Source organism: Hibiscus syriacus, unplaced genomic scaffold (genome assembly GCF_006381635.1).
Source record: "Hibiscus syriacus cultivar Baekdansim isolate YM2019G1 unplaced genomic scaffold, ASM638163v2 tig00116976_pilon, whole genome shotgun sequence".
Lineage (NCBI taxonomy): Eukaryota > Viridiplantae > Streptophyta > Magnoliopsida > Malvales > Malvaceae > Hibiscus > Hibiscus syriacus.
This window is the reverse complement of record NW_024063500.1, coordinates 965,469-981,194: the sequence shown is the minus strand read 5'-3', so window position 1 is coordinate 981,194 and position 15,726 is coordinate 965,469. Positions and strand designations below refer to the sequence as shown.

General features: G+C 34.9%; 1 long non-coding RNA gene across 1 annotated transcript; it reads left to right on the top strand.

Moving 5' to 3' along the window:
• Positions 1-10,874: 10,874 nt before the first annotated feature.
• Positions 10,875-11,957, top strand: LOC120192658. Its single transcript, XR_005522790.1, has 3 exons — positions 10,875-10,938; positions 11,541-11,666; positions 11,780-11,957. It is a non-coding gene; the product is annotated as an uncharacterized LOC120192658 (long non-coding RNA).
• The last annotated feature ends 3,769 nt before the right edge of the window (positions 11,958-15,726 follow it).

Sequence of the window (15,726 nt, the reverse complement as noted above, 5' to 3'; positions counted from 1 at the left end):
TGTACGGGATATAAAAGATATAATTTTACCACTTGCCAAAGATCTAATATTCTTGAAAAAAATATTTAATCTACTTGATAAAAAAATTTCAAGATTAAAATTTAATTCCTTGCTCATAACCATAAAAGCAACAAAAATTTATTAATCACAACAAGACAAAGAAAGGAACAAAAACTTGTTCAAACAATATGCTGAAAGGTACTATAGTGGTAGATAACAACTTCCACTTATTTATTTATAATACTCCCCATTATTCCTAGAATGTTGGGTTTATAATTAGACCATAGACTTTGTCCTCACTTGTCCCCCATTTGATCATTTCTCTTATCTGGGCTCATTTGGATGATTCCTCATATGCACCAATCTCTACTTCTTTCTTAGTAGCTTTTTGGTCAGATCTCATCTCCTCGTTTATCAGTTGGAAATTGGGCTTAAAACAATTCTCATTGGTGATAATAACTTTGTCCTTATTCTGAACACATATTGTAGTTGTGATGGGCGTAGTATTCTTCATGTTCTCTAAACTGCCCAAAGCCCCACCTGTCTTTAGGAAGTCTGATATGGGTGTTTGAGATGTTTTCATGGTTGCATTTTCCCAGTTTATTTTTAGACCTATGGGTCAATCTCGGATTACATCCATGGGTACCTTTTTGCTTCGATTTCTTTTCCCATTTTCTTACATCTGATATTCTTCGCAAGTTTTGATCACATTAATCTCTGTTGAGGCAATGATTTCTGAGCATTGTACCTTAACCCCTTCTTCTACCCTGCACTTTTGAATTACTTGCTCTAAAGGATCTTGGAAATTTCCCTCAAGGTTACTAGGAACCTTAGCTAAACAATTTAGAGTTCCAGTCTCGTTCATCCAAGGAACCTCTTTATAGGTCCATTTTTCATTTGGAGGCCACAGTGGCTGGACATACCGTGGAGTAATTAATTCTGATGAGAGCATTTTTGAATGTAAATTTTCACTCGAAAAGTAGAAGGGAGGAAATTGAAAACCCTGCATATTCTTTTTATTCTTGATCAACCTTTGACCCTTTTCTATGCCCCTCTTCTTTGGGTAAAGCTTATCTCTCACAAGTGAACTTTTTTCTTTCATTGATTCTTCATTCACCATTAATTCACCAACGCCTTGGGACAAATCTTGAAGCTATCTTGAATTACCATGCTCCCTAATAGGTTCTTGATCATCAGACAATATCACTTCGAACTCATTATTATCATTCAGAACCTCAATTACAGCCTTCACAGCGGGATCCTCTAAGGATTTCTCTCCATGGATCACAACATTCACCAGGTCCATTAACATGTTCATATGTTCTTTTGAATCAGCATGGAACTTTTTTGCATGATCAATCATTTCTTGTTGAGTCTTGATAAATTGCTCTTACAGTTTCTCGATTCTTCCAACCCTGGCTAAAATCTCGTTCATGGCTCTTATCATTCTTTAGGAAGACCAAGTTAACTCCAATTTGATTTCGGAAATTTTGTCATGGAATCCTCCATGAATTATTCCCATATTTTTATGATTAAATGTATGTAAAATAGTTTGAAATAAAATATAATTATGCAAAGATGCAAATGCAAAAATGAAAATGTAAATAAATGTAAAAATGCAAAGATGCGAATACAAATGCAAATATGTGAATTTACATGAAAATGCAAAAAATGTAGAAATGCAAAAATAAGAATGCAAATTGTGCAATAAAAAACAAACATAAAAGTACGAATGCAAAATGAAAATGCAAAGATGCAAAATGCAAATGAATGTATGAAAAAGGTGTTACTCAAGAGTGATCATCTTAAAAACAACCTTCATTGAACACAAAAGTTTGGTACATCAAACAAAACTTTATACATGGGGATAGCTTTCACTCTTAACTTTAACAAAACTTTACATATAGAGGATAAATTTCACTCCTAACTTCTCCAAAGACAAGTTAGTTTCCATTCATGCTCAAAAGTTGAGTTATCAATATGCTTCAATCCCTTGTAAAGTAAGCTAATTCTATCACTTAAGAGCCATATTGCTTGTATGGACAACATCTTCTTTCATGACATTGTCTTTTTCCTTCATCTTATGTGTCAACCTTCGGAGTTGTAGGCAATGTTGCTCATTCTCCCTTGTGAGAGAATCTTTATGTTTACGGAGTTCTTTGACAAGATCTTCATGTATGTTGCAGCTCTTTTTCAGTTTGGTGACCCCTGTTATCCACTCTTCTGGGGTGTTTCCTATACCAGCATTTTGAAAGGCTTGGCTGATCTTTTAGAAATCTTCACACATGGTGCTCATCTTTGTGCTCAATTTATTGTTTTCAATCTTTAAATGACGTATTTGAGCCTCAGACCTCAGCAAATCTTTTTCTTTCTGGGCGCCCCTACTGATATTCTTACCTTGACCACTTTTGGTATTAATCTAGCAGGACCTTCAATTACCAAACTAGGTACATAATTTATCATAAACTGTAAGATTCCATGATCCAAAAGACTTTGGACTCGACGTTTGAAGGCAAGACAATTCTCAATGGTATGTCATTGAGCTCCGGCATGACATTCACAATAAACGTTGATGTCATACAAATTCGGATACGGATGTTGGAACGGTTTTATGTAATGCGGAGCTGTTCTCGCGCTTCAAGTAGCTTCTCGTATAACTCCTCATATGATATAGGGATAGCAACAAAATGAGAGTTGCCTTTTGTCTTGGATTGAATTAGAGTTTCTGACATAGGGAGCAAATTAAACTTCGATGATTTTAGATTACATGATTTCTTCTCATTTCTGGGAGTTTTTACAGTTGTCACCATTTCTTGGGTATCTCCAAACAACTTGTGAATACGAATGATGAATGTCTGTAATTTCTCAAATTGGTTAGGATCAAAAGTCCCTTGTATATCTGAGATTGTAGGATTATATTCATTGAACTCTCTCTCTTTTTTGTGCAACAATCTCTTTTTCTTTGGCCAAAACAGATATTCTAACCATCATCTTGGACATTTGTTCTCTTATTTCTCGTATCTCCTTTTTCTCTTCAACAGGCATACGATCTTTGGGTGTATAGTTCTCCTTTATCTTCGGAGTTCCCTTAGGATGACATTCCTTAGCTGCGTCTTAGTTTGTTTGATCATAAAACTTTTTGTCCATTTATGAAAACTTTCCAATTTGATGTCCACTCTCGAATTAATACCTTCTGGTTATGCCATGATCATGTAATACAAGCAAAAGAAATTAATGTAAACAAGTTAGAGCAACATAAAATGTATATACAAAATAGATAACAATAAGAAAAAATAAAATGGTTAGTACCAATTAATGGAAAGGAAAGATTCTATTTATCATGGTATCTAAATCCTAACCTCATGCTTTCTAGTTCCATGCTTTGAAAAGAAGAAAGAAAAAATCAAATAAATTAAAAGCTAGAGCTTATTTCTCCTTTGTGTTCACTTATAGATAGAGTTTCAGTATTGTCTTAGATCGGGTGAATTTAGGGTTTATTAAATGCTAGGTTTCAGTTCTATGAGTAAAGGTACTTGATTGTCCTTGTTGATGCCCCCTTGGGCTGTCAAACCTTTAACCCTAGTCCATTACAGACTTAAACGGATCGAGTTCAATTTGAGGGGACACATTTCTCTATGCCTGACACAGAGAATAAACTCTTAGGAAGACATAGAGCATATGAACCCCAAAAGCTACTTGCTAAGTCTGACACAAAAAATAAATTCTCACGAAGATCGCTTTCACTCCCACTTAAAAGGAAAAGAGCTCAAGTATAGAGCTTGTGTTTATGCAATGCAAGTGTTATGTGTGAGGAGAAATTTTCACAAAATTAATATATAATATATAAAAACAATTAAATTAATATACAAGGAGTATAAATAAATTGAAAGAAATAAAAGAATCATAAATTAAATAAAATTGGATTCTCAATTTCTAACTAATAGAGACATATATAATCGAATTAGGTTGACCAATGTCCCAGTGGAGTTGCCAAGTTGTCATAACCGGTTTTTACCCGGGCATGAATTTCCTGGCGGAAAAATAATGGTGAATAAATAAATGGGTTTTATTGAATGTTTGGGGAGTCGCCATCGGCCTTTTGGGTAAGGTGGGTCGAATACCTAAAAAATCATCGTTTAAAAGAGTTTTTAAAAAAACATCAGTTAAAAGATAAACTGATATGCGTTTAACCAAAAATTTGTTCGTTTTAATAATAAAAAGGGATTCGTGGTCAATTGCATTTGGGGAAGGATTAACACCCCCACAATGCCCAAAATTGGTCCCTATCGATTATAATTGTCTCTAACAGTAGAAGTTTTAAGAATTGAATATAAATTTAATTTATGATCCTCTTATTTCAGATTCAATATATAATTCTTAAAATTAAATAGAATATTTTTTAGGGTTTTATAAATAGGGTATTTATTTATTTATTTAAAAATCATAAAAGAATATCTAGTTATATTAAGACTACCCTTTCTTAATATTTAAAAATATAAATATTATTATTTAATCATATATATATATTTATGATAAGCTAAAATAATAATAAATTAATAATTAAAGTATTAATTTAAATATATTAGAATTTAAAGGATAATAATAAATGTAATTTAAAAGGTGACTATAATAGAGAAATTAAAACTATAGGAATAAGTAAAAAATTAAGAAAAACTTATGGTAAAAAATTAAAATCAGTGATTAAATTATAAGATATAAAACCTAAAGGCCCTAATTCGAATATTATAAAATTTGAGTACTAACAATGTGATTTAACTTATATTAATTATTCGGGATTAAATATTAAATATTAAAATCTGAGGGACTAAATATAGTATTTACCCTAATATGTAAAGTGGCAAGACTAAATAAAAATAAAATAAAATTAGAAGACAAAATTAAAATGTCCAAAAATTAATTCCAGTGACTAAATTACAAAGATTACAAACTGGGATGACTACGGAAAGGGTTTTCCATGTGCAAAAATTATGAACACACCCCTCATCAAAAATGGCGTCGTTTTGATGAGGGTATTAATACCATTTAAACCGGCCCTACGTGTAACACCCCAATTTAGGGGCTAAAGTTTAGAAATTATAAAGTGGTGGATTTAATTGGTATTTGGAAGAAATTTGGGGATTAAATTGTCAGATTTCAAGATGGCAGACCGTTTAAGAATGCATGAAGTTTAGTGGCTAAAGTCATGATTTAACCAATTTTTATATGTTTGAATTATAAGTTCCCCCGTGCGCAGGTTCAGAGGAAAATTTTCCAGTTTTCCTCTCCCGTTCTCCCTACTTCGAACTCCGATCTACTCGCCGTCCGACCTCCGATCGATGAGCCGAAACCACCATCGTGTTCGTTGTCAACCGAGGAACAAAACCCCTCAAACCTTTTGTCGTGAATCATCTCCGTTCGTCGTTAATTTCAGTCGGAAGTATCGTCGGTAATAACTCGTTTTAGTTGGTTTTTCATCGATTCACAACGATCGGATCATCTTTACGACACCTCCCGCACCATCGTGTTCCTTGTGCCGTTCCGAGTCCACCGGTGTCCTCCCTTTTCTCCCGGCGGCGGCGGCGCGTGTGGAGGTGAAGCGGTTAAAGTTTTCGATTTGTTGAAATCGAGCTCTCCGCCGTTCAAAATTGTGAACCGAGCTTTGTAGTATCTCGAATCGCTCAAAATAATTTTTTAGAAATTTTTCCGGGATTTTATCACTGTTCAGCGCCTCCACGCGCCGACACTGCGCGTGGGGAAGGGAAAAGTGACCTGTTTGACCGGTTTTGAAAGTGTTTTGACCGTTTGACCGGTCACACCCGACCCGACCCGTTGACCCGACCCGACCTTTACCCGACCCGTTGACCCGACCCGACCCGTTGACCCGACCCTTGACCGTTGACCCGTTGACCGTTGACGGATTGACCACTGTTGACCAAACTTTGACCGGCTTTGATCGGCATTAAACGACCTTTGACTTCGACCGAGTATACCTATCCTGATATTTTTCGACGTTCCAAATCCGATTCCGCTGTTTGTTTTTCGAAATTCGAACCCGAAGGTCTCGAAATTGCCGGTCAAACCCGTTCTGATTTTGACCGAAAATTCCCAAATTTCCGAAAAGTCATTTTATGCTTTCGACGTCCAGAATCCGAATCCGAAGTCCGTTTCGCCAAATTCGAACCCGGTAAGCCGTCTTTCACTGATTTATCACCCGATTCGATCCGTTTATCGTAATTAAGCTCCGTTTCTGATATAATTTATGTTGATATGTATCTGAGGAATTATTGGAAGTTGAATTAAAGATCAAAGGCATTCGAATGGATTTTTATGGTCGATCGATATTGCACGAAAATCGAGGTAATACTTACTACCTCTTTATGCTTTATAGAACATGTTGGTATTGGTAAATGCATGAATGAAAATGTTTGGTCTCATATGTGTAATTAATGAAGTTCTACACTCGATCTGAATACGGTAAAAAGGTTCAGTAATTGATTATGGTTCAGATGACTTTTATAAGAAATTAAGGGATTGCTAGAATTAAATTACAAGTTATGTGCTTAGTGGTAAAGAAATCACCTGGATCTGTAACTTGTAATTTATTTCATCAAAGGTTAAATGTTAAAGGCATTTGGATGTGAATTTATAAAAATACTCCGGTAGGGTAAAATTACGAAAATACCCTTGTGTTATAAAAGACAAGATTGGAATATGGAAGTTAGATAAGAGGATTTTACAGACATTGATCTGATAAAAATATTGATGTGCATAAGAAATGATAGTTATACGTAGACATTATGGATAACCGGTTTTTAACCCCAAGAGGGTTTATGCAATATATAGAAGTGTGTTAAGGGAATTATTTCAAGATCAGAGATTGTTCAAGAAAGCAATTAATCATAGGATCTTTAAATTATATTATTTTCGTTAAGAGCTAATATCGAACTTATCTGGTTAAGAAATTACGGAAATGCCCTTAAGGTAGAATAGTCTGAGATGACTCTGAATGAGAAAATACTTAGAGGATTCGTACTTAACTCGATTAAGTACGGATTTAATTGTTAAGATCCCGACTTAGTGCAGGAAAATTCATGATATTCCGTTTGTAAAATCTGAGAAGGCACTTGACCCGAAAATATCCGAGAAATGAGTAAATACCTGAAGAATAATTTATCGGGGTATTCTGCTGTCAGAATTATTCGAAAGGACTGAAACAAATAATGATATTGAATTAATAATAAGACCGAATGGAGGAAAAATATTGAAATACCGTGGATCTGTAAAATGACAAAAATACCCCTGTAATGGAAATGACTCAAGAATGTCACCAAGCTCAGGAATGATTGAATATCCTCGAGCTCTGAAATGAATGGAATAAAACTGAACATCAAAATTACCAAAATACCCTTATGGCCTAAATTTAGTAAATGTCTTGGATTAATTAAGGAATCCAAGTAAGCATATGTATTGGACTACCTTTAAAGGTAATGGGAAATAATTTAAGTGAGTAGATCAACCTAAAGCTATGTTAATACCTGAATGGCATAGATATTACTGGAATATGTGTTCGTCTTCTCAAGTTTGGCTCGATGACAAATTTTGGAAGTATTCAGTTCAGCTAAGATCTAGATCGTATTCAGTACTAAAATTGGACGTTTGTTCGACAAATCAACCACGAAGACCAAATTGAATGGAATGGAAGTACAACTATCTGAAATTCAGGAACGTTTAAATTATTCGGGAAAATCCCGAAGTAACTGGATTGGACTTGAATGTTAAATGAACTAAGTAACCTCAATGACTGAGGATTAAGTAAGAGATTGGAATAAGTTTGGAAACTCGGATGAACTTATATGATATCATCCCTATGGATTTTGAACCACAAATCAAGTACGTCAGCATTTCATGGTATAGTTGAAACATGGAAATAAAATAAAGACCATTAGAATATTTGCTTGTCTCCTTAAGATCTATTCAATGATGACTCAGATGATGATTTATGGATAAGATATTTGGTATTAAAGAGTAAATACCCTGAAAGGTTAATGAATTGACAAGTTGGTAAGTATTGGTTCTAGAAGCTATTCATCTGGAGTTATTCGATATTCGGATTAATCGTCATAGATTATAAAGATTTTGAATACCTTCAAATTTCGTAGAGCTTCAGAAAAGTGTTCGAATAAGATGATCCCGATGAATCATATCCTGAATAACTGATGATTTTGTCAGTTAACAAACTCTTCTAATAGTGATTCTAATTTCCGGCATTCTATTGGTAAAATGAAGATTTGCGTTTCTCTGCCCGATAAGATTATCCTGTATCTCTAAATAATATCTGGAAACTCTAGTGTGTTCCCTACTTATATGAATATTTTATCTGATTTCTGATTTGAATTCTGTTTTGACATCTGATCTGAAATCTGTTCCGATTCCTAAACTGGATTCTGTTATGATATCTGATCTGAATTATGTTTTGATTTTTGATATCTCCGTTTACCGACGGAGAAATGTTTTTAAATGGGGGTATTGTTGAAGGATAAGTTCCGCAGGTTCCTCGGCTTTGTGCTCGGGCCTTATATGTTGTGTTGGGTTGGGTGTATGGTTCTGGGGAACCTACACATTATTGTGTTGGGATGGGGGTATATATATATATATATATATATATGTTTTAAAAAGATCTGAAAAGTTACATAGTTTTTGGGAACACACTAGAAAACCTATTCTGATATCCTGAACCTAGACATCCAAATGTTTCCATCTGGAATGAATACTTTTGTTACTACCTGAAATATCCGTAGAATCTCTGCTCAGTATAAAGATCTGTAAATGTCTGAATCGATAAGGAAAAATATGTTTATTTGTATCTGCACGTTCTTCAGCATCATCTGGTAGTTCTGTATTACTGAGCTTTCCAAAGCTCACTCTATTACTCAAATTTTCAGGTTAAAAGAATTGTACCAGTGCATCTATTGACTTCAGTAAGGGAGTTCGTACGGCGTTGTTGCAGAGTATGGTACATGTGATTAGGGGGCATGTAATTGTATTTGATTTATACGAGTTTGGAAATCTGTTTTATTTTTAAATAGTGAAAACTGATTTTATAAGTTTACATGATCTGATAAAAAGTTTTAAATTTTCCGCTATTTTTACAGTGGGTCGCTTCGGTGGCCCTAATGTGACTTCCCGAATCGGATCGGGCTACCCGCATCGGTCTGGGGGGTTACACTACGGGCCAATGTTCTCATTTTCTTTCTTTTCTCTCTCTCTATAAACTCTTTTCCCATTGAGAAAACCGGCCATCGGCCAACAACTCTGATTCGCCGTCAAGGAATTTACAAATTTACCCAAAATGAAGTCTTATTTATCCTAAAGCTAGATCCTAGGTTGTTTTAGCCTAAAACACTACCCAACAGCGTAGATCAACAATTGTTTTACCTTCGATGCTTCGTTTCTGGTGATACGTGGAGGCTACAGTGAGTCTCTTTTCTTCTTTTTCTTCTCTTCGTTTGTTGTTTCTGTTGGTTGCCTTGTTTCGTGGTTGCTCCCGTTCTTGCTCTCGTTCGTCTTTGCTATTGTTTGGATTCTGTCTGTTGTTTTGTGTTTTTTTCTATTGCTGTCCGTGGTATTCTCTTTCGCAGGATCGGTGGCTTTTATAGCCACCATGATGCTGTTCTCGGACCAGTCACAAAGGGGGCTTTCGGTGAGTCACCAAACCTCTAGTGGTGACTCACAATAGGGTCTCGACGTGGGCGACCATCTGGCCTTCTGGAGGCTTCTGGCGAGGGTGGTGTGGCGCTTCTAGAGTCTTCAACGAAGTGGTGGCAGCAGCTGGTTGGGTCACCTGGCAGTGGAGCGTCGGCAGTGGCTGTGGATAGTTAAGGCGGCGGCGACGCTAGGGTTAGAAACCCTAGTATAAACCCTAAATGGGTTTAAGGTTTTCATTTAGTTTGGGCCGATTCTGGACTGGATCGGGCCTGTGTTGTAAACGGGCTTGTAATGTATTTGGACCTGCTTTATAATTTATAAACAATAATAATAATATATAATAATATATTATTATTAATAATAATAAAAGTAAAATGAAAAAATTAGTTGGATATAAGTTGGTGAATCTGCTCCTTTTTTTTTTGAACTTGACAAATTTCTTGGGAAAGGGAGATAGGATGTGTATTGGAGACTTTAGGGTTCTAGTGCCTGTTCAGATAGGCAACAGACTGAAGTAGCAATGGCAATGCGTGATCTGTATCACATTCATAGTATGGTGTTGTTAACTGATATTTCTCTAGTTGCCCCTGGTTTTGATTTTGATCTGCTTTAATTATATTGTTACACATTTGAAGAAACGTTGATCCTAGATGCTAAACGAATAAATCTGATATTTTACTTCTATGGCAATGATAGGCTTTACAGCTTGGACTGAGGCCGTAGAACCGCCTTTTATATGCTTTTTTGCCTACAAAGGAGTGAAGGACTGATTTTTAGTCAAAATGTGTTCTCATTTCTGATTCGGGTCATGCTCATAAATGATTTTTGGTCTTTTTTATTTATTTTATCTAGATATTATAGCATATGACTCTATAAAATTTCATGGTTCATAAAGAATGTAAGAAGCAAGTGCCAATAGGACTTGTTTAGTTGCGTTTTTACAGTTGCGTGTGAAATGTACATGGATTATAGAAGAGTACATACCTTGAACTACCAACTTTTTAAAAAACGCATGTAAATATGAGAGCTTTGAGCTTAGAGATATGCTAAGTTCCAACTCTGTTTTGTAAACCAACTTGAGTTTGTTCTTTGCTGGCTTGAGATTTATTTTTTTTCTTTATGTTTCACTTTCAAGTCATATTTAGGACTTATGTATGACAGGGTGGTGCAGGTACTTGGAGTGATGGAAAACTAGTTACTAGAATCGGAAGAAACAGTGGCTGTGTTTTGACGGTCAGACCTCTTCCTCTAGATTTCTCATTTTAATTGGCCTCCCCCCCCCCCCCAATTTTCTTTTAAGCTTTATTTCCAGATTTGTATTCTTAAATGCCTCTTTTTTTTTTGTTCTAGTACAGTTGCTTCCTTACGCCTGCGATGATTTGGTTTCCATGAGCAAGCTTGTGTGTATTTTCTAATTGATGTTCTTTTCTGACAAAGCCCATCTCCCAGTGCTGTGTTGGAGATACAATTTGACAGTTCTTATACTTATGTGCGTGCAAACAATTGCACTTGGGCACAATTGTGATTGAGTTTTGAACTTTGGAAATTTATGTTGAGTTACAGATATCAGTTGAAAGTATATGTGGCTATTTTTAAAATAAGCGCATATGGTCGATATAATCAAGGACTAATTGTTCAGATAAAAGAAGGGTTAAATGCTCTACCATGCATTAATTTGGTGTCTTTATTCCAAACATCAAAGTGAATGAGGAAAAAAGAACCATCATCATTTAACCTTTATCTTCTAAGTGCGTTACTGTCATTGTAATTTTAAGTCTTCTCATTTTATCGTGCATCAATTACTAAATAGACTAAATCAAACATTTTTGTTGCAGATCATGAACATTTTGGTTTAGTTTGGTGCTCCAGAAAGTATATTGGTTGATGGAAAGCCTCACTTGGGAACTGATAGGCTAGTTCCTTTACTCCGTAACTTCCGCCAACATCTTCAATCACTGGGTGTGAGTTTCATAATACCTTCTCTCCTTTCAAAATTATAGTTTATATCTGATAAAGTCCGTTTTCTTTATTGCATATTTGATTCTAATTTTGCTATTTTTCTTACATGTCTTAGGTGGAAATCAAGTTTGGAACAAGGGTAGATGATTTGCTCATACAGAATGGACATGTTGTGGGCGTGGAAGTCTGATTCAACAACTAAATTGCAATCAGATTGCAATAAGTTGGGATTTGATGCGGTTATTCTGGCAGTTGGGCATTCTGCACGAGATATATATCAAATGCTTCTTTCTCATAATGTGGATTTGGTTCCAAAAGATTTTTCTGTGAGTTCTTTGTTAATTTTTCAATTTTGCTTTGTTAGTATAGGATTGCCTGAAAGTTCGTTTTCCAGCATTTCCACTTGTTGTAACTTTACTAATGCTTCCTAGCATCAACAAACATTGGTTTCGGCTAGTATGATCCTAAAGGATCAAATCTACTGCTGTGAGCATCATTTCGATAACTGAACTATGTTGAACTTGCAGTGGCAAAAAAAAGATGAGTATGTTATATTGTGGATTTCAGAGAATTTTGGTGACTGAAAATGATACTTACTTGTGTATTCAAATGATTGATTACATCAGTATTTATAGCAACCTAACTCAGGAAAGCTGTAATATAAAATCCCTACAAATTTAGTAATCTGAATGCCTAAGAATCTGCCTTAGTCAAGCTGTCATCTGTCCATAATCAAGCTGTTAATTGCTCAACTTATATCTAGATCTGGGAAGTTTGAATTCAAAGGGTAGCTTGTTTTGTCATAAAGTAGGGCATTTGCATGGACCAGTCCCTTAGCCACTACCTTTTCTCATCTTTTACTTACCAATTTTATTTTACTTCTTTCAATTCACCAAATTATTTCCTATATAATTGCAGCATGTTCAAGTAGAAACTTAAAAAACCGTCTAAAGGTATTCTCATGTAAGTAAACACAGACATTAGCTATATGATGCATTTCTAAAACACAGTTCTCCTTACAGTTTTGGAAGAGTTGCTGGTTCTTTCAATTCACCAAATTATTTCCTATATAATTGCAGCATGTTCAAAGAAACTTAAAAAACCGTCCTAAAGGTATTCATGTAAGTAAACACAGACATTAGCTATGATGCATTTCTAAAACACAGTTCTCCTTACAGTTTTGGAAGAGTTGCTGGCTGTTATTTCTCTCTTCCAACCCTCAGTTGCTTAAAGACATTCTCACGTATTAAGCACAGACATTGAGATACACAAGCATGTTATGGCTGTTTATTTCTCTTTCTAACTATCAATTGCTTTTTTCCTTTTATTTTCTACCAAGTTTTGATGATGAATATGCAATTGGCACCACTGTCTAGTGGAAATTGTATAATTGATAATTTATGTTGTTATGTCACAGTGATACCAAGAGCTGGATTCTGTTCGTGTAAGTTATGAGTTTCTCTTTTTGACGTTGCAATATCATTAGAGAATAAAACTTGTAGGAATGCCTGAGTTTGAATGTTTCTTATTATTGATTGCCTCATAACTTTCTTATTGGAAAAGGTTGGTTTGCGGGTAGAGCATCCTCAGGAACTAATCAACACATACAGGTTGTTTACATATTGTTGCTCTAATTGTTTTCAGTAAATATTTTTTCCTCCGTGTTAATGTTACCAAGTTTAGGTATCTGCATAAATCATGTCATATCATATCTGATGGTGAAGATTAGTATTCTACCCCTGAAGTAGGGCGGTGTTGTGAATGAAATGGAACTGCTAGGTTCTTTATTCCTTTCTTTTTATCTATTATCTTTTGCATATTGTACTTCAGCTTTTAATGTGTGATCCGTTTTTCTAAGAATATGGAACTTAAACATACGCATAAAAAGGTTCTTACCATGTAGAATATTTGAGGTTCAGTTTTAGAGCCTTTTCAATATTACTGCTTCTATCATGCATCACATTTGTGTCTTCATTGTTCCTCAGTTTTTGGTAATCGTGATGATTTGTTGTGTTAGTTTTCCTTTAGTATGATTTTTGTTTTTGACTTGGAGAATAAAAGAAAGACTGAAAATGTGAGTTTTTATTGCCAACAAACCATTTCATAGTTTATTAATGAAGTTCTTAAAGAATGAATGCACATATGATTAAAATAAAACAGAAGTCTGTAACAATGAGAGACTTTTGTTTATAAAATTGTTACCATATTTCTGAAATCCTAACTATTCATGTGCCCAGTATTCTGCATTGGCCAATGAAGTTTGCCGAGGACGTGGGAAGGCACCAGTGGCAGATAATAAGTGGTACAGTATGTTAATGACAAGGATGAGAATTACCACTCAAGTCAGAATCTACAAGTCGTAGTTGTTATCTTTCTGCATGTCCCTGGTGAGCATTATGTTCTTCATTGTTTATCCAATTTTCAATGTACATTTTGTTATTTTTAACTCTCTAAGTGATGTGTTGTTGCATCTTATCTCAACTGAAAACCATTAGCCTGTACAATTGGTCAGCCTTGACTAATACCTCTATTTGAAAAGAAAACTCTTTCCTATATCTAATGACCGAAGGACGGTACATCTTTATTGTTTGCAACCAAGGCTAATAAGGAAAAAATATTTGCATAATCAATAAAATGTCTTAAAATCTGTCCTAAATCTAGTACCTGATAAAAGAATAAATCGGTGAATTAATTCATATAAATTGATGAATTAAATCCCTTCATTCAAGGGTTTTATTTCCCACAATCTTGTATAATCATTGCATCTTTCGTCTTATATTTATTTCATAACCCTTGATGGTCATTTGCATAATAAGAACATTTGAACTTTCTGATTGTAAATTTTGCAAAATGGTATACTGTATAATACCTCATGTGTTATTGAATAGAAATGTTACAAATATATATATTTTCTAATATAACTAACTAATTGATAATTAGTTACAACTGCAAAACAGAAATAACAAACTTAACTTCTTAACACTCCCCTCAAGTTGGTGGGTAGAAGATATCCTTTACCCCCAACTTAGATACAAGATATTCATGTGTTGTACTCCTAAAGCTTTAGTGAAAATGTCCGCTAATTGTTCTGAAGAAGACACAAATTCTGTCTTGATGAGCCCTTCTTGTATTTTTTCCCTTACAAAGTGATAATCTATTTCTATGTGCTTCGTGCGCTTATGATAAACTGGATTGTAGCAATCTGAAGGGCAGCCTTGTTATCACAATACAACCTGACTGGGTATTTTCTTTCTAGTCCAAGTTCATTGGCTAAACCATTTAACCATGTCAACTCTGCTGTCGTATCTGCCATGCTTCTGTATTTTGCTTCAGCAGATGATCTGGCTATAACATTCTGCTTCTTAGATTTCCACGAAACCAATGAACTTCCAAGCTTAATGCAAAAACCAAAAATATACCTTCTTGAAATAGGGCATGCAGCCCAATCTGAGTCAAAATATGCTTTAAGTTCACAACTGCTGTTGAGTCCATCAAAATCCCTTGACCAGGATTCTTTTTTATGTACCTCACTATCCTCAAACGCATAACATAAATTAGACTCCTTAGGTTGTTGCATAAACTGGCTCAAGTAATGTACAACAAAGTTATATCAGGCATGGTATGTGTGAGGTAAATGAGTCTTCCAATGAGCCTTTGAAAAACACTCTTATCAACTAACAACTCATCGTTTTCATTACTCCCTTTCATGCACAGCTCATCATACTCTGTTGTAGCGAGCTTAACATTTCGTTCAAGAGGAGTTCTTGCAGGTTTGAACCACATTCATGATTCCTCAATTAATTCAAGAGCATATTTGCATTGGTTAACTAAGATTCCTTCTTTTAACCTCATAACTTCAAGCCCAAAAAAATACTTCAACTCACCAAGATCTTTCATCTTAAACTTTTTGTTAAAAAACTCTTCAAGTCATTAACATAAATCAACAAAACTACATATTCTTATCCTTCTCATCGTGAACAAAGAATAGTCAAATTTACTATGTTCATAACCAGCCCCTAAAAGAGCCTCAGTCAGCTTAAATTCCATTGCCTAGATGCTTGT